Below are 22,508 nucleotides of genomic sequence, written 5' to 3' on the forward strand. Positions count from 1 at the left end.
GAATTAAATGTGTTGCATAAGCACAACTAATTAGACTACATATTGCCACTTCATTCTCCATTTTTTCACCCAATAGCAGTGAGACCAGCTGTTACAGAACCCTCCAGAAATGCATTATTGAACTTCCTGAGCCTACAAAACAGAGACCACATGTGAACTACCTGCTGAGACTGCCTCTAGCCTGTGCTAATTCTCAGACTCCCCCAGTGAGCATTTTGGAGATTGCTAAAGCCATCTGACACAGCCAAAACTATACCAGGATAATTTAATACTGCATATTAACAGTATAGACAGTTTCCACTGCTGAGGAATCTTCCTTGGAGCTGTTTAACTTACAAGTATAGATGTAGCTGTAATGTGCACACATGTCATCAGTGACATATTTTATTGATGCAAGCTGTACCATAATTGCACACAAGCCTCTGAAAACCTTGTCCACCTCCGTGGTGAGACACAGGGTGCCTCATGGGTGAGGAACTGAGATACCAAAGAAAGAAAGCACAGCTTCTTCACTCTACTACTATAAGTATTGACAGAAGAAGCAATTTTCCTAGATTTCTATTGACCTAATATAAAATATGGCTATAGAAGAAGCCAGTATACGTATCAGGAGCATCTCTACATGCAGTGATAGAGGTGTTAGTGGAGGGAGACTGCAGTCCACCAAGGCCATGGCTATGCTGTGACATGAATTTCTTCAATGATGGCAAGGGACATAAGACATGGGCGATCTGCTTAGCCACCACAGCTACATCACTGCTGCTGAGAGACTGCACCTAGGCTGAAAGAACTGATTAAAAGTTACAGGCTAAGTTACGCTTGGAACCAACTGCAGGTTTTCTCTGTCTTAGGCAAGAGATAACATCAGTCATATGGTGGAGTTTGCACAAAGAATGCTGAGATCAACTAATAATACAAAGAAGAGAAAGTGAAAGCTCTCCCCATTGGCTGTCCATGAAGAGGAACTACAGAGTCTGCAGCACAAGCGTCCTCTTCTGGGTGTCCTCTCCAAGTCATGCTAATGGTAATGATAGTTTTCACCATGTTTTCATGGTTTTCCATAGTAGACCTTTTATTATACCTGCTCAAACTCCCTACTTCTGCTTACAGATCTAATTCCTCTCTCATCAGGCATACTCTCATCAGGCACAAGTGTTGCACACTGAGTTTGGATGTATGTTATTGAGTGATACTAACTGGAGATTTAAATAAGTGTTATGCAATTTATTGACTAACTTTGTTTTTCATCTGGTTTAAACTAAAAGCTACAAAAGGAGGGATAGGAAAAGGCTGGGGAGGACTGGCGGGAGAGGAAGGAGTGCTTTTCACCCTGGTGGCAATTGTGTCCCATTAGAAATCAGACATAAGAATAATATCAGGCTTTGCAGGTGTGAGGCCATGAGAATAACAGTCTGAGAACAAAGGAAAAACAGTGCAGCAGCAGCTTTGGTGAAAAGTAACAGACCTGCAAGTAGAAGGCAGACTGCAGAACTGCAGGAAAGAACCTTAAGCATTACCCAGGAGATAATGTCTGCCCTTTACTCTCCACTCCAGCTACCTTGCTACCTCCTCCAACATCTCTGCAAGACACAGACAAGAGCTATGAAACTTTCGCTTGAAGCTTAACAGAGTGGCTCAGATGATTCTAATCATTTAAGGTGCAATGGTTTCATAACAGCAAGGGGTAATTGTCCTCTATGTTATTAAGAAATTTTCTTAGATCACTTTAATAGATTTTAAGCATTTCTTCTTTTTAATTTATTAGATTTTATGTATCTCATGCTCACACAAAATCATTGAGTCCAATTTTGTGAAAGTTTGCAACAGCTGACATGCTCAGGCCAGTTTTCTATGTTTAAAAGTCTGTTCCTGATAAATCTGTGATTTCCTCCACATTTACTTTTTCTACACCATCTAAGAATATAGCCCTCTGGCTACAAGTGCTAGAAAACTGCAGTTCCAAGCCATAAAAATCATTACAATATTAACTTGGCATGTGTTTCGTACAGTAACAATTTTCCAGGACAGTAAACTTTTCCAGGATAGTAAACTCACAATGTCTCCCTGGTTACACTTACATATTCCAGTCTGCTGCCAGATGCAGATTTTCCAAAGTCTGGTGAAGTTCCACATGATTAAACAGAATTGTTGTTGGTATGTATCATTTATCTTCTTAAAATCCACTTTGAGATATTTATTATTATAGGTCAAAGATGTCAAGTTTGATGGAAAGAAAGCTGCAAATATAGCTTTAAGGTTGCCTCTTTTTTTGCATTTTGATGTGTACTGTGATCCCTTTATGAGGCTCAGTATAAGCCTAGCATCAAGAGACAGGGAGCACAGAGTCCCAGAATGTCAGGCCTAACAGTAGATGAGTTTGTTTGGATGCATCCAGCCTGAGGAGTGGGCTTTTGGTGTTCATGAGGAGCTTCTCTTCATGCCCTTCATGCATGAAGGGCAGTATGGTAGAGTTGGGAAGGGCATTTGCCTGCAAACATAGCAAATCATGGTGGAAGGCTGACACCTTTGCAGAGTGAGATTAGTTGTTTGCATTCTGTATGAGATGTTACTCCTTGAAAACAGAGACAGTGGGGAAGGTCTGGGACTGGTTCAGCAGATTTGTGAGTGACAAGTAGTGAAAGAAGCTGTCAGTGCTTGTGGTAGGCCTGTGCTAGAGTGAGGAATGATAAATAGTGCTGGATACATGAAATGCTGAGAAGTTGGTAGCGATTCAAAGATGTCTGTAATTCATCTGAATCAAGCTGGAGCTGGTCATAACTATGCTAGTTAGTCCCTGATAACAAGAATGTACTCGTCAGGCACCCGATCTTGTTGCTAAATGGTGCACACATTGAAATGGGATAGGAGAAAAATAGCTGTATACATACATATGTAAATGATTTAAGTTTGTGATCCTGTAGCAAATATACAACATGGTGTATTAGACCGCACAGCAAGCAGAAGGAAAGGTGGGGGTGGCTAAGTTGGCTGGGGGACTTGTGCCCCACTGCTTGTTACCAGTGTTGTGCTGCTTTGCTAATTGCCAGCCTGTCTTTAGTGACATTTTTGGTGCCTAACTGAGTCCTTAGGAAAAAGGAGCAGTGATCATTTCTGGAGAAGACAAACTCTGAAGAAAAGCCAGGTCACACCATCTTCCCCCTTATTCATTCTGACAGTAATTGAATACGGAAAATAAAACTGGAGGAGCACAGAGTAAAATTTATCATTTTAATGCCTAGGAATCTGTGTTATTGCAAGATCATCTCATTGTCTTTACTTCTTTCTCATTAAAATGTGAATGAACTTCTACAAGTTGCATGTAGGGATTCTCATGGTCTACAGTTTGTAATGCTGATCCCAGAGTTGGGTAGGTGCAGAAATGGCTCCACTGCTGTATAAAGGATGGATAAAAAGAAATTATATCTACAGAGAACATTATCCTGGTTGTAGTCAAGGATATGTAGAAAGTATGAAGATGAATTTCTTAGAGAACTTGAGTCAACAGTGGACTCAGAATTCAGTTTTCAGTTCTTCAGCATTTCAATATTTCATACTGAACACAAAACAATACTGTCTTCAGGGGCAGTTAGGAGGCAGAGCTTGTTTTCTTCTTAAGCAGCTCCTCTGTATTGCAGTTTTGACATTTTCTTCAGTTCCTTGTTGAACAAGGGTACTTTAATGAGTCATTCTCTTATCCTTGCCTAGGATTACAGAAGGAACACCTTGTTATCATTTTCCCACCTCTAGTCCACCTGAGACATCCTCAAGCTCCATATATGATATGACCAATCTTGATTAGATTCCTACAGACATTTGTACTGAGGCAGTGGCATGCTGTTTCTCATTCTGCATTCAGGTCCTGCATCTCACTTTTGAGAATATTTATTATTAATGTCATTGCTGCTTGTCATTTCTCCTGTTATTAAGACAGTGAAGCCAGGTAGTATTTAACTTAAAAAAGTCTATTTCAGGTAGTAGCCCCAATTCAAAAGTTTTATTTACTATAGAAAAATAACTTGACAGCAGAATAGATCAACCAATCCCACCCACTGATAAATTTCTTTTTTTTTTTTTATTTATTTTTTTTGTCTGATACCCAAACTAGCAGAGACTCTTGCAGAAAGCATTAACTTTCAAAATCTATCTGTGAATGTTTGAGAAACAGATTTCATTCTTTTATATTTCATGATATATAACTTTGCAAATTGCATTAAGCACACTGTATGAACAAGTTGGGAATGCAACACTTTGAAAAGTAGTTGCTTAGGGATCAAAATTTGGTAATAGGCAACTCCAAGTCTAGCAAATTAAGATACTTTGAGATCCAAAAACTGAATTTCAATGTTGACTCTGGAGAAATTGCATTAAAAATGAATAGCAAGTCTATACTAACCATTAGAACAGTTAGGCGTGGATAAGCTTCTTTTCACTGCTCATTTTTTTATTTTATTTTATTTTATTTTTTTTATTTTTTATTTTTTTTTTACTTTGCTTGCTAGTTTGTCTCCAGAGATTTGTGTGCTTTTTCCAAAAATAAACTGTGTTATCCTTTGAGCAGGAATTGCCTCTAGGAAGTCTTAGAAGAGGCCTCAAGGAGAGGAAAACATGCAACTAGAAACTGGCAGAGCTCAACCAAAGCCATTCAGCTTGTGCTCATTTATGCCACTGAGGGATCTGATCTGCCGCTCCTTAGACTCAGAGTTACACTGAACTCACTGTTACACTGAACTCACAATTACATAAAAGGTTGCTATGTATCACCTAATTTGTGGTAATGGCTTACAAGTGGGTACTTTTCTTGGGCAAATGTTGGGTGTCTCAGTTTAGTCCAATTTCATACAGGTTAGATTAAATTGTAATTGCTTTTTCTCCATGCACCAAGAACATAGAGAGCACCTATGGGTAGTGGCTGTAGTTCAGCTTCTTATATTAGTCTTACTTCTTAACTGCTGTAGCTCTTTGGAGAGCAGAGACTTTAAATCAAGAATGTGGGGCTGTGAGATGAGTTTTACTCTGGATCACATTCTCAAATTTGACAAAGCTGTAGCTAGCAGAGGACTAGCTCCCTACATACTACACCCCTGGGCTTGGAAATGAGGCTATCTCCTGCCATGCTGCTTCTCCATTATTTGGGGATTATCCCTTAACAGACAATTCTGGTTCTGAACGCTGCATGTAAAGTAGTACCTAAGTTTACTGTGAAAAATATCATCATAAGCAGTGAAAATCCACTTCTGTTCCAATGTTCTAATTTTTAATTTGTTCTGGCTCCTATACTCTAAGGGAATGGAAAGATATTTTTCCTGTCTCTTAGAAGCAGCTGTCTGAAGAGGGAGGTTGATGTTTTCTGCTCAGTATTTTAGTTGGAGGGCCAAGCATGTCTTCACAAGGACAAGTCACTGGTGCCCTTGGGGCAGCCCTGATGGGTATAATGCATTTTCTCATAACCGGAGGCTAAGTAAGCATTTTCATATATATTATCTGTTAGTATAATTAATAGATGGCTCTATTTATATATCAGAGCTGAATGATGATGATAAAAAAATACCTTAGCGTTCAACACATTGACATATTAAATAAGACTGGGATACCTTGAGTCCCAAATGGCTGTAATAAATATTCCCAACTTTTCCCTGGTTCCCCTTCTAGCTGTCACACTCTCCTTTGTTGTGATTAATAGAATCAACCTTCTAAAGTTAAAGATAAGAAATAATTTTAAATGGCATCGTAGGGTACCTGTAGTGAATGCATATTCTCTTCAATACAGAGAAAGACAGTGACATAAGATTTCAGGGCAGCTTTCAGCAGGTGATTTAAGAGTGTAAACAGAAAACTTTGTGAAAGACATTCTCTTCCATCTCATCTCTGCTCCCACTCCCTTATGGGTATGCACTTGCACTATGTTCACAAAATTTACATGTATTCTTCTACACTTGTTCTGCACAGATGACACAGCTTTCAGACACACCAGGCTGGCAAAACCCAACCCTCAGGGATGTCTTATATTGTCCTATTTCCCATATTTTCTCTTTTTCTCTCTCATCTTTGGTAACATTGCCAGTATTCTGCAGAAGTTTATTCATTCACTTTAGCACAAGAAGAAAGTGAATTTCCTTGGGGTCATGGAAGAGTTGTTAGCGGAAAACTGAATTTCATTAGCAAATATTTGGACGTAATGTAACTCTCTAAGATTCTTGATGCCAGCCTGCAGTAGCTGCTCTTTTCATCTTGGACAAGAAGAGCTAGCTTCCATAAACCTGACTATATAAAACAGTAGACTCACTAGAGGCATGAAACTGTATTGTCTGCCCAGTATACATCATGCTTTAATGTCATCCTCCCCATCGCAGGGTTTATAGGAAAACCCCTCTGCATTGTCATTCCACCTGCAGCCTCAATTACTCATGAAATGTGCTACCACTAGTTTAATGCATAATCTAGGCCATACTCATTGTCCTAAATACCATGTAAGTCTCTGTATCCAGTAAATGAAGAAAATCTGGCTGCTCAGGAGGCTTTTGAAGAGTTATTCAATGGACCAAAAAAACCTTGAGTATGAACCAAGTTGTAATGTGCTATTAGTTGTTATTAGTTTAATAATGTATATTAGTTGTGCAGAAAGTGGACTATGTGAGCATCCCCAGGAATTTCTAACAGACGGTGTGAAAGCATTTAGGCAGTGACCATTAACTTCCAGGTGCTATTTGTTGGGGATGAGATTCTGTATCTCCAAAACAGAAGATTTCTACAGTGCTTGTAAGGATTTTCCCATTTGTTCAGGAATATTTGGGATTTTAAGTTAATTTTCACCTCTCCTGCTATTAGATGTTACAGTGGAGAAATGAGTAGAGTTTAAATTCCAGTTTTAATCCCTAAGTAGACATCAAGGTTTGGAGGAACCTAATTTTCAGAATACAGAGATGACATATGTGACAGTCTCAGGTACAAACACCTACTTTGCAGTCACAGCTGGGTGAGAATAGACTTACCCTTGGTGCTTAGAGACATGTTGAATATGAGAAAACATGTTATAATAGAGGAAAGACTGATTTGAAAAGAAGTGTTGTTTATTGGCAAATTATGCAAAGGAAGACGACTGAGGGTGGTGTTGCATTCATGAGCTGGCTAAAGCGTTGATAATATTGGCCCAGAGGGACATACTGCTGAGCTCTCAGGGAGCATTGGCACCTGCTGTTTCTCACACTGCCTGTTCTTTAAAGTCAATCAAAAGTTATTGGTAGAAAGAGATGAATCATTGAGAAGGAGGCTAACGCTATCATTAGTGAGAAAAGTTGTCAGTAGAGTTGTGCTTGGGCTCTCATTCTTAATATTTAAATGTTTGAAAGTTTGTTTGTATGTGACTTTGTCATGTTTTGAGAAAACCAAATCCTTAATGGTAAGGGGAACAGAGGACTTTCTGTAGCTGTTTTCTGTAGCTACTTTTCAGTAGCCATTAGGCAGGCAACAGATATATGGGTAATGTCAAACAATAGCTAGCACCAGGCTAGGCTCAGGGATGACGGTGTGTACTGGGTCTGGCTGGAATGTTAACTTTCCCTGCAGCAGCCCATACAGTGCACTTGTAGCTGGAACAGCAGTGTTATCACACCAGTGTTGTCTACTGCTGAGCAGTGCTGGCACAAGATCGGGCCTCTCTCTAACCCTCCTAGGGGGTGGGCAAAAAGTGAGAAGAGAAACATCACCAGGACAGCTGACCTAAACCAACCAAGGGGATATTCCATACCATGTGATGTCACACTCAGCAATAAAAGGTGGAAACAGGAAGAGGAGGGGAGGGGTGGGCTCTCATGAAAACGTTGGTCCTCCTTCCGAACACCGGCTATGTACGTTGAGGCCCTGCTTCAAGGACGTGGTCAATCATCGGTCATTTGTGGGAAGCAGAGAGTAATTTCTTTCACCTGCAATTCCACATAGCCTTCATTTGTTTTATTTGTTTGTTTTCCTCTTTCTTTTTTTTTTTTTTTTTTTTAGTTTTCCCTTTCCCCCTCCCTTTTTTCCCTTCCCTTTTTATTTCCCTTTAGTTAAATTGTTTAGTTCATAATAATCTTTCTTTAATTATTATTATTATTTCCCTTTAATTAAATTATCCTTATCTCAACCTGTGATTTGTTCTTTGCTTTACTTTTCCCCTTCTCATCTAAGGAGGAGGAGTGAGAGAGTGGTTGTGGTGTTTAGCTGCCCAGCACGGTAAAACCACCACACGGTGACAGCCAGATATTGTAATAAGGACAAGCCAAACTGGTAGCTAGAAAAATCAACTCTTCCTCTAAGCTGGTGGTGGTGTGTGTTTGTGTGTGTGTGTGAAGACTGGTGGTCAAGGTTTGGGCAGTCAGGACACCACAGAAGACAGGGGGAGACAATGTGCCCAGGCCAGAAGTCAGATTGTCTGTTACAGGTTAAATCCTGAACTTTGAATGGTCAAGCTGGAGGGCATGGGACTTTGGCATCATGTATCAGAGTAAATGGGGCTGGGTGGATAGAAGACAACTACAAGGGCAACACAGATGCCAAGGGCCATGCTGAGCTTCTGCTCAGCTATCTCTGTTGCTGAAAGCAACAGGCTTGCACAGCTTTCTTCGCGAGGCAGAGCTTGAGTGAGGCCCTGATCACTGCTGCAAAGCTTGGTTTCCCAGGGCCTCACAGTGATACTGCTAAGAAGCAACAAGAGAAACACTCTCTGAAGTTGGATAGATCATTCATACAAATTCACATGAGAACTAATGCCTGAAACTCAGATCCCCTTATTTGTGTTTTCAAGTTCAAAGCTAAGCCAGGGCACTCAGCTGCCTTTTTGGAGAGCAAAGCAGTCTGTAACTCTTCAAAATGAGATCCTTGTAACAACCTTCATTATGAATGTATTGCCTTCTATTCCACCAATTGAAGTGATCCCTCTGGATCTCAGAATCAAACAACTTGTGACCTTCATGGTGGTGTGAGACTATCCATTAAAACTTTGTGGAACAAGAGAGGTACAACTGCGCTGAATGATTTGGTATTTGTAAGGAATTGGTCCTAAATCCTTGTGGAAAGCAGAATGAATAATCTGTTAGTTTCAGCCAGTTTTTCTCTTTTGGGGATAGACTAGAGCAGATTATGAATTCTTGGAGCACATTCAGCAAATGGTTCTTTGAACATTGATCCCACTGCTGAATATGAAGATTAAGGCTGTGTGAGGATGTTACCAGAAAACAAATCTTGGGGAAATATTCCTTTTTTAATCAGTTTCAAACAGTAGAAAGAGAATATTTTAAAATATTAATGATCCACAAGTGAAATGCAGTAATTGACCATGTGCAAGCCTTGTCCAAAGGCTTTAAAAGGACAGAATGATGGGAAATGAGGAGTTTGTGGGGCTCATGGGGTAGAGTCTACCCTCAGTAAATTTGTGTATATGTGCTCTTGTTTCCAGTTTCTTCAGAGCCTTTCTGTCCTCTGTTCATCCAACTGTACCTCATAGATCTACCTCCATCAGCTATGGACTATTTCTTTAAAAATAGTATGAAGCAATTAATTTAGTTGGCCTTTCAATATACTGGGAACTTGTGGGTGGCTAGTTAACTAGGCTGATGATTTGTGCTGTAAGGAGATAAAGAGATTTTTTTTTTTTTTTTAAGACTTAAGTGACCTACATGTCCAATTCCTTTCCTCTAGGGCAGCACACAACAATCTGATAAGATGGAGGTAATACTGCTCACAATCATATCTACCATTTTTGCACATTGTTTGATTAGCCTAAGAAACTTCACTAGTTTTAAAAATGTTCTGTGAAAAATTAAAGCTGATATTTGCAATGCCTATCAGCTAAAGTACCTTGAAACAAGAATTCATTAGAGGAGATAATACACAGCCTACTCCTGCAAACATTGTTCAAAAGGCATTCCCACTGATTTCATCTGTATGTTCAATATAATCCTGCCTTCACTAGAAATTTCAGTCTTGAGAAAGATGATCTGGAAATTGAATGCAGCAGCTTTGCCATATAAAGACAAACTGGTCAATATACATTATGCTTGTTTTCCTGAGGAAACAGCATACATATATATACATATATCTATGAAATTGAAATAGAGAGTTGAAATCCACCTTGAAATAAAATTGCAGGAAGTTTCGTGGGTCACAATAAATACTAAATTACAGCTTAATGTTTTCTTATGATATTATAGATGAGTTGATACTAATTTACAGGCCATATCCTGTGAGTTGCTAAATATCCTCAGTACTAGTAAAGTACTAGTGGTAGTAAATGTAAAGGTTGGTCATTACTGAAAGGGTTGTAGCCCCTGCTTGTTTTTATTTTCAAGTCACATTTTTTTCATCCTTGAACCATGACCACGAATTGCCTTTGAAGAGACATACCTGAATTATCTCCTGTGTTATCTCTTCCTTTTCCACGGCAATCTTATTTAGCCATAGCTTTTTTCTTGAAGCCATATCCTTCAAGTATAAGCTAAAGGACAAACTGTCTGGAGAACCGTATAAATAATATAACCTATGTTTAAATGTCAACCCTAAACAAACATCTCAAAAGAAATACCATTTAACTTGCTTTTAAATTATGAGGAATAATAGAATTTTGCTGGAAACCAGCCCATTATGACAATTGTTTATACTTCATATTATTGTCAAGCAAACAGAGCTCCATAAGTGATGCTGAACTTTCTGTTTTCCAAGTTGGCTACAGTTGGGTATTTGAAACAGCTGCTGCTTCTCATGAAAATCCGTGGCCTCTGTGAGTCCTAAAAGCTTGCCCCTCCACCACTCATAATCCTAAATGAGTTCTTGAATTTAACTTCATAATCACAATTACAATCTATATTTATATGTATATATATATATGATTCTCTTAATTTCTCTTATTTATTGAAACTCTTGTTTCACCCTGTATTCTGCATTATAACATCCACTGGTTGATTTATGGATGTTTCTCTCCAGAGTGAAAGCCCAATTTGCCTTTTTTTATAGACAAAATATTTATACCCTAGTGTTAGATTTGAAAACCCTCTCATGCATAATGATCTAATACATATTTCTGGCTTGTGGAAAATAAGGATGCTTGCAGTAAACTCTGTTCTGACAGGGGGATCCCCTAGAGAGTCAATAAGCTTTCACTGGCTACATTTCCTTCTTATTTAATGTAAGGCAAAATAATAGGCAATAAAACCAAGGAATGGGAACTTCTATTCCCCATCAGAAGGCATATTTTGATGAAACCCAAAGGCAAGGAATGGAGCTCTGTTTTAACATGGAATAATCTCAGTCAAACATTTTCCTACCTATTCTATTTTAACATTATATCTCCTTCTCTGGAGATATTCAAGAACTGTCTGGACACCTACCTGGGCAACCTGCTCTAGGGAACCTGCTTTCGCAGGGGGGTTGGATCCAATGACCTCTTGAAGTCCCTTCCAACTCCTACAATTTTGTGATTCTGCAATTATAAACTTATTTTTTGTTCCCTTGGAAACCTTTCATGGTTAACCCATGAGTCCATTCCCACAGGCCTTTTTTCCTTGTTCTCCCTTTTGTGCCCATCAGGACATCCTTACTCAGCCAGAGCCCCTCCTTCATTTTCTGACCTGGCCTTTTGATGTCCATATGACACAAAGAATTGGGTTCTCTCTCTCAGGAGCTAACCACTGGTAGGAAACAGGTGCAGATGGGACTTCCTGGTTATTTGATGCAGAAAATCACAAATATCATCTCCTGCCAGCTGAATAGCCCCAGAGCTGAAAAAGGACTGGTTGGAGAAGAGTGGTGAGCATCTGTTTTGCTCTTGGATACAACACAGCTGTGTTTTTCATTTCTAGTGGTTCCCTCCAGGATGTGGAAGGGGAGCTACAGCAGCAACCTGTACACAGTCCCATCCTCTGGGTGGCTGACGACCAGGATATGGGTTATTTTCCTTCTGAGTAACTCCACTCACCAAGGTAGCAGAGCATCAGAGTTATTCTGCTGGCAGGTTGTGCTTGTTAACTCCCGCCAAGGTGTTGAAATGCTTAGAGCAGATTTCTAGGACAAAAGCAGCCACAGGCTGGAACCAAGGACAGTCTGCAGAGAACAAAAGCTCTCTGCATGGGGCAGAAATACAAGTCTTAGTGAAGTTACCTCGCACTCTCCTTTTAGCAGGGAGAAGGAAGCTGAGCTTTTTATCTTCACATTTTAGAGCTAGCAATTAGGCTACTGTTGCCTAACAATGGTCATTTCAAATGCTCTACTGAGGTTCCTGGTGACTGAGAGCATCCTTGGAGACATGAAACTAACAGAGCCAGATCCGTGTGCTATACCAATCCACATAGCTTAGCTGGCTTCACCAGAAGTATATTGGCCAAATATACTAAGCCACTGGGAGAAGCAAATTAGTTAACAAGAGCTCTTTGCAAATTGCCTTTGCATCTCAAAGTGGTTATAAAATTTGAGGACTGGATTAGAGAGTATGTAAGTGATTTTGCTCTACTAACTGCTTTAGGGAATAAAAGAATTAAAATGGGTAATGAAGTATTCATCGAATTTCCTATTTGCTCCCTTGGCTAGTTGTTTGTTCCTTTGAGAGCCTGTATGAATACTAGACATCACCGGCATTTTTCTTTATATATATATGTATGTATTTTGTGGGAGGATCAAGTGCCTGGAATGGATGGTGGCAATCTCTCAAACTTGGTCTGTTGGGGAATGTGTAGTGCAAGACTGCACCTGTATCTGGGACATAGGAGGATATAAAAGGCCAAGTTATGTAACACTCAGAGTCATCCATTTGTTTTCTGTCATATCTAAAATCATTTCTTTTTTTTTAAAGTTTTTAATATGCATTCTTATCTCTGTGACTCACTTGCTCTACTTAAATTAAGAAAATTGGGAAGAAGAAATATCTGTCTTTTCTTCAAAATTATGCAGCTACCCTAGTCACTGCAGAAACACTTCAATGGTCTTAAGGTCCGTGTGGAATTTTGTCATTAAGGTGGAAATAAAAGAAGTTGAAAGTAAGCTATCCCTGTTTCAAAGACTTCTGTGACTGAGCAGAAATACATGTACTTATACTGTTTTGGGTAGTTGAAAGTCAACCGTTTTTGCTGATAACATAATTCTCACCACCTTTATTAGCTAACCTGTGAAGAACTCAGTATGCAGAGAAGTTCTTTCAGGGTTTGTACTTGCCTGGAGCTTCCAGAGACTTTTTTTTTCTGCCTTCCACTTCTGTCACTTATGGATCTGTTATAAGAGCTGAACCCACTCCTTTGCTCCAGAGTACTGCCAGTGGGGGTCACAGATGGCTTTGGGTATGGCTGCATTGGACAATTAATTAGTTAAGCAAATTAGTGATGGGCTTTCACAGGCATCTGAAGCCTTTTCTAGAGTTGAGAACTGAGAGATGAGAATTTGCATTTGGAAATAGGAGCACTCAATTTCCTCCTTTTCCTGGGGAGACTTCAGTGTTCATCTCTGAACTCAACACTTTATAACTGCACTAATCAAGCACTGTATTGGGAACATTTGGTAGGTCGCTGTCCCTTCTGTCTCTTTAAAGGCTTTCTCTGAGGACATTGGGATAATGTGGCTTGTTGAACAGACACGTACAGATCATTTGTTGTGATTGTATACGTGGCTCTAGAAATTGTCTGTCTGATTTATAGCAGACACAAAGCTGCTGTCTGAATTATTTTCTTTATCCATGGAAGGGCATTCAAAACCCAACTGGAAAATGTGATAAAATTTGCCAATTAAAAGAAAAAATATTTCTGTCAATGGATGTAATAGATGATAATCTACCTCTGGTATCTAGCTTTATCATGGGCAAAAAAATCTAGTTACATCTCTTATCTGTTGAAAAACCTAGAAAATTATATATGTTTACAGGAATCAGCATTTCTCGTGCTATATCTTTACACTCTCAGTAATCTTATGAATCACATTACTGAACTTCAGGCATCTAAATGTAATATTTGAGTTAGAAAGCTTATCTTCCTAGCCTCTTCATGTAGTCAACAGGGAGAAAAAAGATCCTCCAACAGGTAATTCAAGCGGGTAAGCCATGTTCCTTCTCCAAACTCTTCTCTGGAGGATATATTTTTTTTTTTTCTGCTATGTTGTAGAGTCCTGGGGCTGGCTGTCACTGATAGCTTTGCAGGCAGCCTGAAAAGAGGCTGAAAACAAGCTTTTTGCTAGGATAGCATGAAATGGTTGCTTTCAGGATATACTGGGAGTGCAGTGCAGTCCTCCTTTTCTAAGGAAATTGGTCAGGTCAGGAGCTCAGAATTTCATTATGCCAGAACCATTTTGGACTGTGGGACAAATATTTTCTCTGCTGAAATCCCAGCACAAACCATACCAATAGCTGGTTTCTGAGTCAGGTGCAGAGGCTTATTCATAGTGATAGTACAGATGCAGATTAAATAGTGCAGAAACACCTGCTTTGCCATTCAGGAAAGGTAAAACATAGTCATGTGTCTATAAAAACTGCTCATTGCTCTCAACAATGTATATTTTCCTTTGAGTGCTGGGGCCAGGGGCAGCCCTTCATAGGGAAGGGAGCTTGCTCCATCCCTTAGGGAGTTGCTGAGCTTGAATAGGCTTTAGAGGCCATGGAGTGGCCCTGCAAAGAGATTCACAGGATGGAGCTCAAGCAAATGCTGCAAGATCATAATCAAAAATGGAGAGTAAACAACCAAGACACAGAAGTGACTGGAGGAATTTTCCTGGTACCAAAAGGAACTATGCAGATTTTGCTGCCAGAGAGTTACTCAGTTGGCTGCAATCAAGTAAAAGAGGAGGCCACCCACCTGTGAGGGCACAGTCAGTGCGAAAGGAAAGGTAATACACATTTTGACTTCTTTTCTGCAGGTGCTTTGATTTCTTTTAAATTTGAAAATCTATTTTTCTCATTTTTATTATTATTATTTTCTTCTCTGATATAAAACATTTGAGCATTTTGGAGGTGCATGCTATATGGAAAAGGTCTGGGTTACTGAAAACTCCATCTGACATAGCTATTGATTGCCAAATGCGCAAACCAACTGTGGGAGCGAGTGAATATCACAGGTCTGTTCAGCCAGACACCATGCTGCTTTATAAAAGACTAATCTACCAAGTCTTAAAAAAAAAAAATAGTTTTTAATATTTTCACAATATTTCCACTTCTCCAAAATTTGCTCATGTTGCTGACGTAGGAATGAGTTTAATTTACAGGTTTTCATTTACATTTGAAGTCTAACTACAATCTATTTGGACACATGGTCAGTACCTGAAAATGAAAACTAGAGCTAAGAGGAGGATAAGTGTTATCTCCCATCTGTATTTCATGCCAAATCTGTCTTTTTATCCACCTTTTCTAAAGCAGCACCTACAGATTGCCTTTTCGCTTTTGAAATTCCTTAAATGAGCCTTAGATAAAAAGTAAGATTCTCATAGATAGGAACTGAAAGAACTAGGACAAGAAATAAAAACATACAAATGCACTATAGATGTTCTCATGCTCATATGTATAGCAGAAGACAGTCCCTCATTTTCAAGTGTTTATGACTAATCTAAAAACAGATTTTAAACCCACTTTAATGTGGGATAAAGTACTGGCAGGCAATGGTGCAGGTGGTTTACATGTAGTTAGCACAGTTCCTGGCATGCTTTGGACACATGAAAAAGAGAAGAATAGTTTTGGAATGGAGGAGAGTTTCCCTATGTGGACTAAGCTGAGACACTTGCCATCACACTTAGAGAAAGATGAGCCTTTGAGTGCTAAAACATTCTTCTTTCCATTCAGCTTAGGTGGTCATATGCCTTATTTAATGTTCTTGAGCAATATGTGTAACAGAAAGTTAAGAAAATATATCATTAACATTATTCCCTTTCCAGTGCCATAATGCACCAGTTTTAATCATTTCACTCATGTCTTCCTTTTATTGGTTTCTCTCTCTTCTCTTTCTCTTCTCTCTCTCTCTGTCTCTCTCTCTCTTTTATTCAGGTGTGATTTTTCTTCCCCCTGAGCAGATATTCTATGTGCAGAGACTGTTTGCCTTGTAGACGAACAGAAATTACAATATAGTGGGTCATAAAACTACCAAATTCCTATAGTTAAAGCAATGATTTATTTTGTATATTCACAGTGTTAGGACCTTGGAACACTTTTATCATTGTTTTCCAAATAGGAAAAAAGCTACCTGCTGCTCTGCTTTTTCTAGTGGACTGTTCTTAAGAGAAGGAACTGTAGATGGATGGATAAATGTATTTGTACTTGGTTATTCTTTCCTTTGAACATGTACGGGCTTATTTGCATCGATAATTAAGTATTTTAGTCTCTGGGAAATATCTGAAAATTGTCATTATATAGGCTATTTGAAGTGATATGAATTTATTTCTTATAAATCTGTGTTAGGAGAGTGCTGCCTGTACATCCATCTACAAAGGACCATAGGAGTAGGAATAAATACAACAAAAATAACAAAGCTTAAAATGAATACTAAACAGCATGTGCTCCTTTTATCATGATCAAATAGGTTATGATTCTGTATTTATTTATATGGGTACACCTGGGGTATCAAGTCAGTGCGAATACGATGCACCAAATCTTGCTGGAATTAAGTATAAAATCAGACCTAGATCAGTTGGAAATATATGGAGACTGGACTCAGGAAAATTGGGTGATGAGCAGGGTTAGAGTAAAAGACCTGAGATAAGCATGTGAAATGATTACAGAACCAAAATTAGAATTTATGAGCTGAAAAAGGAAAAAGAAGAAAAAAAAGAAAGAAAAAAATCCACCACCAACAAAAAGATCTGTGTACATTAATTAGTCATAGAATAACTATGAGGTATGAGTTGGGAATAAACTATGAAAAAGGCAAATATGGCTTTGTGACATATCAACCAAGAGATTTCAGGATTTCAGGTAACAATTGTGCAAAGTGCTGAGCAGATCAGATGCAGAATATTGTTTACAATAGTTACCACCAAGAAAAAATAACATTAAAGCCAAACAACTTGCACAGAGAGTTGCTGTAGGTATCACAGAAATGGGGGAGCTGTTTATATGTCCTCACAAAAGAGAGTTTGACTTGCTCACTTGAGCAGAGCCAAAATTAAGAGAGGATATAGTTCTCTCAGCAAATGCTTCAGGAATGAAAGCATCTCCTAGTGAGTTCAGATATTTTAGTTAAGGGTTATTTTTGGCAAAAGAACAAAAGAGTATGATTATTTTTTTCTATTAATTTGGTTTAGGTAGTACAAGGTTTGAGGTTTTACAACAATTTTGTGGTAGAGGGAATGAATGTAAATCAGTTAAAGATAGACTTTGGTTAATTTATAAAAGATGTATGACTATATTTGAAAGATTATATGGTGTATGACTATATGGCCTGTGCCATGAAAGGACAGGGATAGATGATCCAGAAAATCCACTTCTATATTACTCAGAACATTAACAAAAATGCATTACACACACTGCTTATGACAGATTAGACTCAGGAGCTCATCTCTGCTGAAGACAGTAGAGTAAGTTAACGGGGCAGTTTACTTTCACTCCCAGATCTGTCTTCCTGGGAAAGTGCACTATCAACCGGCTACTAAAGATGAGGTGGACTTGTTTTCCCCTTCTAAATCCAATTGCAGTTGTCTCTAGACACTTCTGAGGTGTGTGTCTACTTGATGGACTTGTGTTTCTCTCTGATGTTTCCTCTTGAGTGTGAGGACATCCCAGTGCTGGTTGGGGGCTGTAGGAACCTCTCAAACATGCCCCTGGGCAAGGTGTCTAACTTGGCTGTGCAACATCTTGATATACACATCTGACTTCTGACTTCAAAGCTTGACTTCTAGGTATTGCACTGTAAAATAGCACATTACCTGTGGGGTTTTATCTCACATTTATCTTATTACAGCGCTCCACCCACTGCACCATTTGGGGATTAAAATGCTGCTCTGTGTGAATAAAAAAAAAAAAAAAAAAAAAAAACTGGATATTTTCTTCACTAGCAGGAAATCTTGTTCTAGCCTTTTAAGTACAGTTCACATTGGCAGAAATAGAGAATTGTATGTGTGGTTATGTAAAAATGTAGTTAGAAACTTGGTGAATACCTAAGAGTGGACTCCACATTTGATAGACAAGTTACTCAGATAGCATAAGCATCAATAAGGAACAATTATCCCCATAGCTGCAAGAAGATTTTGTACCAGTTTAACATAAACATCTCTAATCCCAGCTGTTATACGGCTTTTTTTTTTTTTTTTTTTCAGGTTAACTTCCAGGATTTTTCTTGTAATCATTTCTCCCTCTAAATAATGGGTTCTCTGCCAGAGACTGATTGTTCTGGAAGAGTTATGTTCACTGATTTTTAAGGAATGACTTCCCCACTCAGCTGTGGCTTAAACAACAAAATAATAGCTAGGATATGTATTCTCATCAGAAGACAGGAGATAAACTGATGATTTTTTCAAACAGAGATGTAGCTGTGATAGTCACAGTATTTTACAGCAGTGTTTTGGGAATGGTTTGCCTATGTATTAATATCTAATTTTCCCTATCTGTGTACTCCACCCTCTCTGCTGAATTTGCTGCTAGGTTAGTAACCACATGGAGAAGCATGGGTTGGGCAGAGAGGATGATCATAATTTTTTAAAGTATTTCTTGTATCTGTTTTCTGCCCTGCTATGGTAGTTAAGCAATAACAGCACCTGTGTCAGCCCACTTAACACGCACTAGGAAAAAGACAGAACTCTGCATTAGAGTTGACTCTAAGTTCAGCAAAGCCATAGTAAGATGCAACACAAAATGGGGCACTTTTCTTATTTCTCTGTGTTTTAATTTTTCTTTCAGTAGGCTTCTACCTTTAAGCTAACTGCAATATTAATCTAGCAGACATTTTCAGGTGAAATTTTCAAGATGACATCGGTGATATTTAGTAGGTGGAACACCAACATCAGAACATGATTTGCTGTAACCTTTTTTATGGTGACCTGAGGCAGTCTGACATTCACATAAAAGCTAGACACTATGGCTTTGAGAAAGGCTGCCCTGATGTTTTTGGGAAAAAACAAACAAACAAACAAACAAACAAAAAAACACAACACAACAAAAACAACATACAAGTATTTCAAGAACTGCTTTTGAACAGATCCTCAGTCCAGAAAGACTCCCAGGAACACATTATGATGCTGTGAGGATGGTGACCTAGCAAAATCTTGGACTTGCATACTCACAATGTTGGCAGGTTCACTAAAGCAGTGTGTTAGCTGTGGCATGGCAGTCCTTACAGGTATGGCATAACTTCGCATTTGGTTTTGAAACTAGTGACAGGTTTTTGCTGCCACTAATTGCTCATCAAGTGTCAATGGAATAGGGGCACCCAGGAAAAAAATCCTCATGTGAATCATTATGGATGTCTGAAGGTATCTACAGATTTTTGAAGAAAAAAGTGTGGTCACTATAATCAGGGCCTGAAAGCTTCTTTACACAGCACAAACCCACCTGAATTTCACCGTGTGAGATTCGGGAATCATTCTGGACTGTTACGGTTTTCTTAGAAAAATCAATCAATCAAACAAAACTAACAGCATCTCTTCAGCATCACAAGAAGTGTGAGACAGCAGTGGCAGAGAAAAAGAGCTGGCCACCTGCTATTTTTTTTCCTGCGTGAGGGCATGAGCCTTATGAATATCCGGTGGTGGAAAAAAGGATGTACAGACAATTCCACCTCTGGATAGGAGCAAAGTTAACAAGTGCAGCAGTCTGTTCCAGTGATTACCAAATATATCATGAGCAGCACAAAGCTTGGAGATAGGATATGTCACACTGGCCAGAGAAAGGCCAGAGGTTTGCCAGCAGTTGTGCTGAGGGAGGAGGATAAAAGAAAGAGGAATGAAATGACTGTTCTCAGGGGAAGGAAGGACAATCAGAAGTTCCGTATTGTGGTTAAATTGAACTATTAAATATCCCCCAGTTGTACTGGCTTCTCCACTGCATCTTCAAAGCCTCTAATTTCTCCTAAATCATTCATCTTCCTGTACCTTTTCTCCACTTTGTCTTCTTTCAGTGCTTTGTAAAATGTGAACTCTGGACAGCAGGAATTATTGTTTTTGTTACCTATCTGCACTGTTCCAGGCAAAAACTTAGATGTGAGTGGAGGCTCCAAGCACTATTTTAAGACATTTTATAAATAATAACATCTGCTAAAATGGTTAATTTTAAACGGTGCTCTTTAATTATAAACCACTGTTAGAACTTATGCAATGGATGTAAGATAGTTCTTGAAAAGGAAAGCAGTCCTGCTCAGGGAGTTATGGTCCTGTGGTCCTGTCTGTAATTTTAACCTAATTTATTTATTTCCTCAAAATCAGGACACTGAAAATTGATGAGTTTGTCTCATTACTGGATAAGTTAAATATTTGATTAACTTCTCTTTCAGGTGCTGAGAGAAAAACATCTCCTACCTGTTGACCTTAAAGAAGTATTAACCTTGAAGCTGACTTTTACATTGATCCTGCCTGGTCTCACTTTGGCCTCAGTCTGGGTGTGTAGGGGTGGCTTTGACACAGCTAAGCAGAGCCTGTACTCTCAATTTCCCTGGCTTCATTACTACTTTGTGGCTTGAGGGGGTGGCTGAAGAGAGGAGAGAGCAGAAATGGATACTAGGTCAGAGGATGTTGCAGGTATGGGCAATGAGGTTAAAAAAAGGATCTAAAATCCAAAACTATTGTGAAAGATTACTCTTTAGTGATTGACACTGAGACATGGATGGGAGGAAGTTGGAAGCTTGGAGGAAAACTGTAAAAGGATGGAGGAGGTTGAGAGCTTAATTCGAAAGTCAGAGTCTTACATAAAGGACAAAGGTGCAGTCTGCTCACTAATGGTGGCAGAAAGTTTTTGAGGACACTTTTCCGGGTCACTTTGGAAGTTAAAAATAAGTGAAATGTCTGATTTTAATTACACTGGTGGGTTAGGTGTCCCATCAGTAAACATACTTACTTTAATTGCCTCACATTTTCTTTATCTGGCCAAGACGTTCTTCACAAAGAGCTGTGAAATAATGAGATAGATAAGGAATGACTCTGTGTCTAAAAGAAGCTTCCTTTTGAGAAGACAAAAATGTAGCAAGGAGTAATAAGATAGATCTGTTACATTTTTTCCTCTAAAATTATCTTTCTGTTAGGATTTTCTTATACATGCAAAGATTAGTCAATTAAAAGGTAAAAGATAGTAACAATTGTCACTGCTCAGTTAAATATCATGTCTACTATGTCATGTGGTGGTAAGAGAATAGAGAGAGGTTTAATTAAACAGTAGAGAACTGTTTCCGTGTTCTTAATGACCAAAGAAGAATAATCATCTGAAGTAGTAATAAATAGCGCTTAATATTTGGCTTACCAGAAACCAATAATCCTTCAGAAATTCTTTTATAAAAATATTCTTTTATAGAAATATCATCAATACTTATCTCCATACAAGAGAATATGTATGAGGTAACAGAGAAATGTAGGCAAATTATAATATAGAAATACCAAGTGTAAGAAGCTGGGCCTGGGTTGGATTTGGGAAGTGGCTGCTGCTGCTTGAAGATGCTCGTGTTCTGCAGAAGCAGCTTCCAGACTGGTCATCCAGGACATGGCAATCTCGATTTGGGTAGCGAAGCTGTTTAACTCTCTTTGGCTGTCTAACTCCCCCAGAAAATGTGTATTTTGCTTATTCCTTGAAGTTGCCCATTTATATTGAAGGATGTGAAAGAATCCAAAAAAAGAGTGAGTGCTTTGTACCATCCCCAAGACCTGGTCTATTCTACTAAGTTAAATATTCTCATGTTCAGAAAATTCATCTTCATTTTTACCTGAAATAGTTTACCTACCATTTTAGCTACTGAAACATTATTTTTCTGTTATATTGAAGCATCAACTACTTGTTCTCATATGTACTTGAGAAAAAGAAACTATAGGATGGGAAATGATTCATGGATCATCAAATTCAAATCCTCATGGTCACTGGAAGCTATATAATAGATGGAAAATCCAAAGAGCACTTTAAATGTGCCTCAGCTTCCTGTAAATCTTAGAGCCTATGAGCAGAGGAATACAGCAAGAAAGATCAAGAATATCTTTGCAGTGGCAAAAGATTTATATCAAACTAATAGATGGAGCTTTGGAAATGGGCTAGATCCTGTGCTGTAAAAGTAATCCTAGAAAAACAATCTGTCAGACTCATTCAAAGAAAAAATCAATGGCAGGTCTGATAGAAAGCTTAACCCTGGGTTGACTTTCTAATGAGAGGCAATAGTTTGTCCCTAGCTGTGACCCATCTCACTCATGCTCCTTCTATTGCTTCAGAACAACGCAAAATGTTTTTTTCATCGCTGATAATAAGCTGTGCTTTGAGACAAAAATAAATCCATCATGTAAATGTGGTAAAAACAAATGCAATCAGCAGACAATAAAAAGTCTTGTTCAATTGGCTTTAGAAATTCCAGTAACTTAAAAAAAAAAAATCTTTCACAGACTGTGATTAAGGAAGCCATCTCTCC

At 38.7% G+C, this 22,508-nt stretch overlaps 1 long non-coding RNA gene across 1 annotated transcript in view; it reads left to right on the forward strand.

Annotated features, from left to right (window-relative positions):
- The window catches only part of LOC309885972, a 38,868-nt gene extending 18,269 nt beyond the window's left edge, over positions 1-20,599 (forward strand). Inside the window, exon 3 of the long non-coding RNA XR_014318871.1 lies at positions 20,406-20,599. This is a non-coding gene — a long non-coding RNA (uncharacterized lncRNA). The remainder of the gene's footprint in view (positions 1-20,405) is intronic.
- Positions 20,600-22,508: the final 1,909 nt, after the last annotated feature.

Source organism: Aythya marila, assembly GCF_965140915.1.
Source record: "Aythya marila genome assembly, chromosome: 1".
Taxonomy (NCBI): Eukaryota; Metazoa; Chordata; class Aves; order Anseriformes; family Anatidae; genus Aythya; species Aythya marila.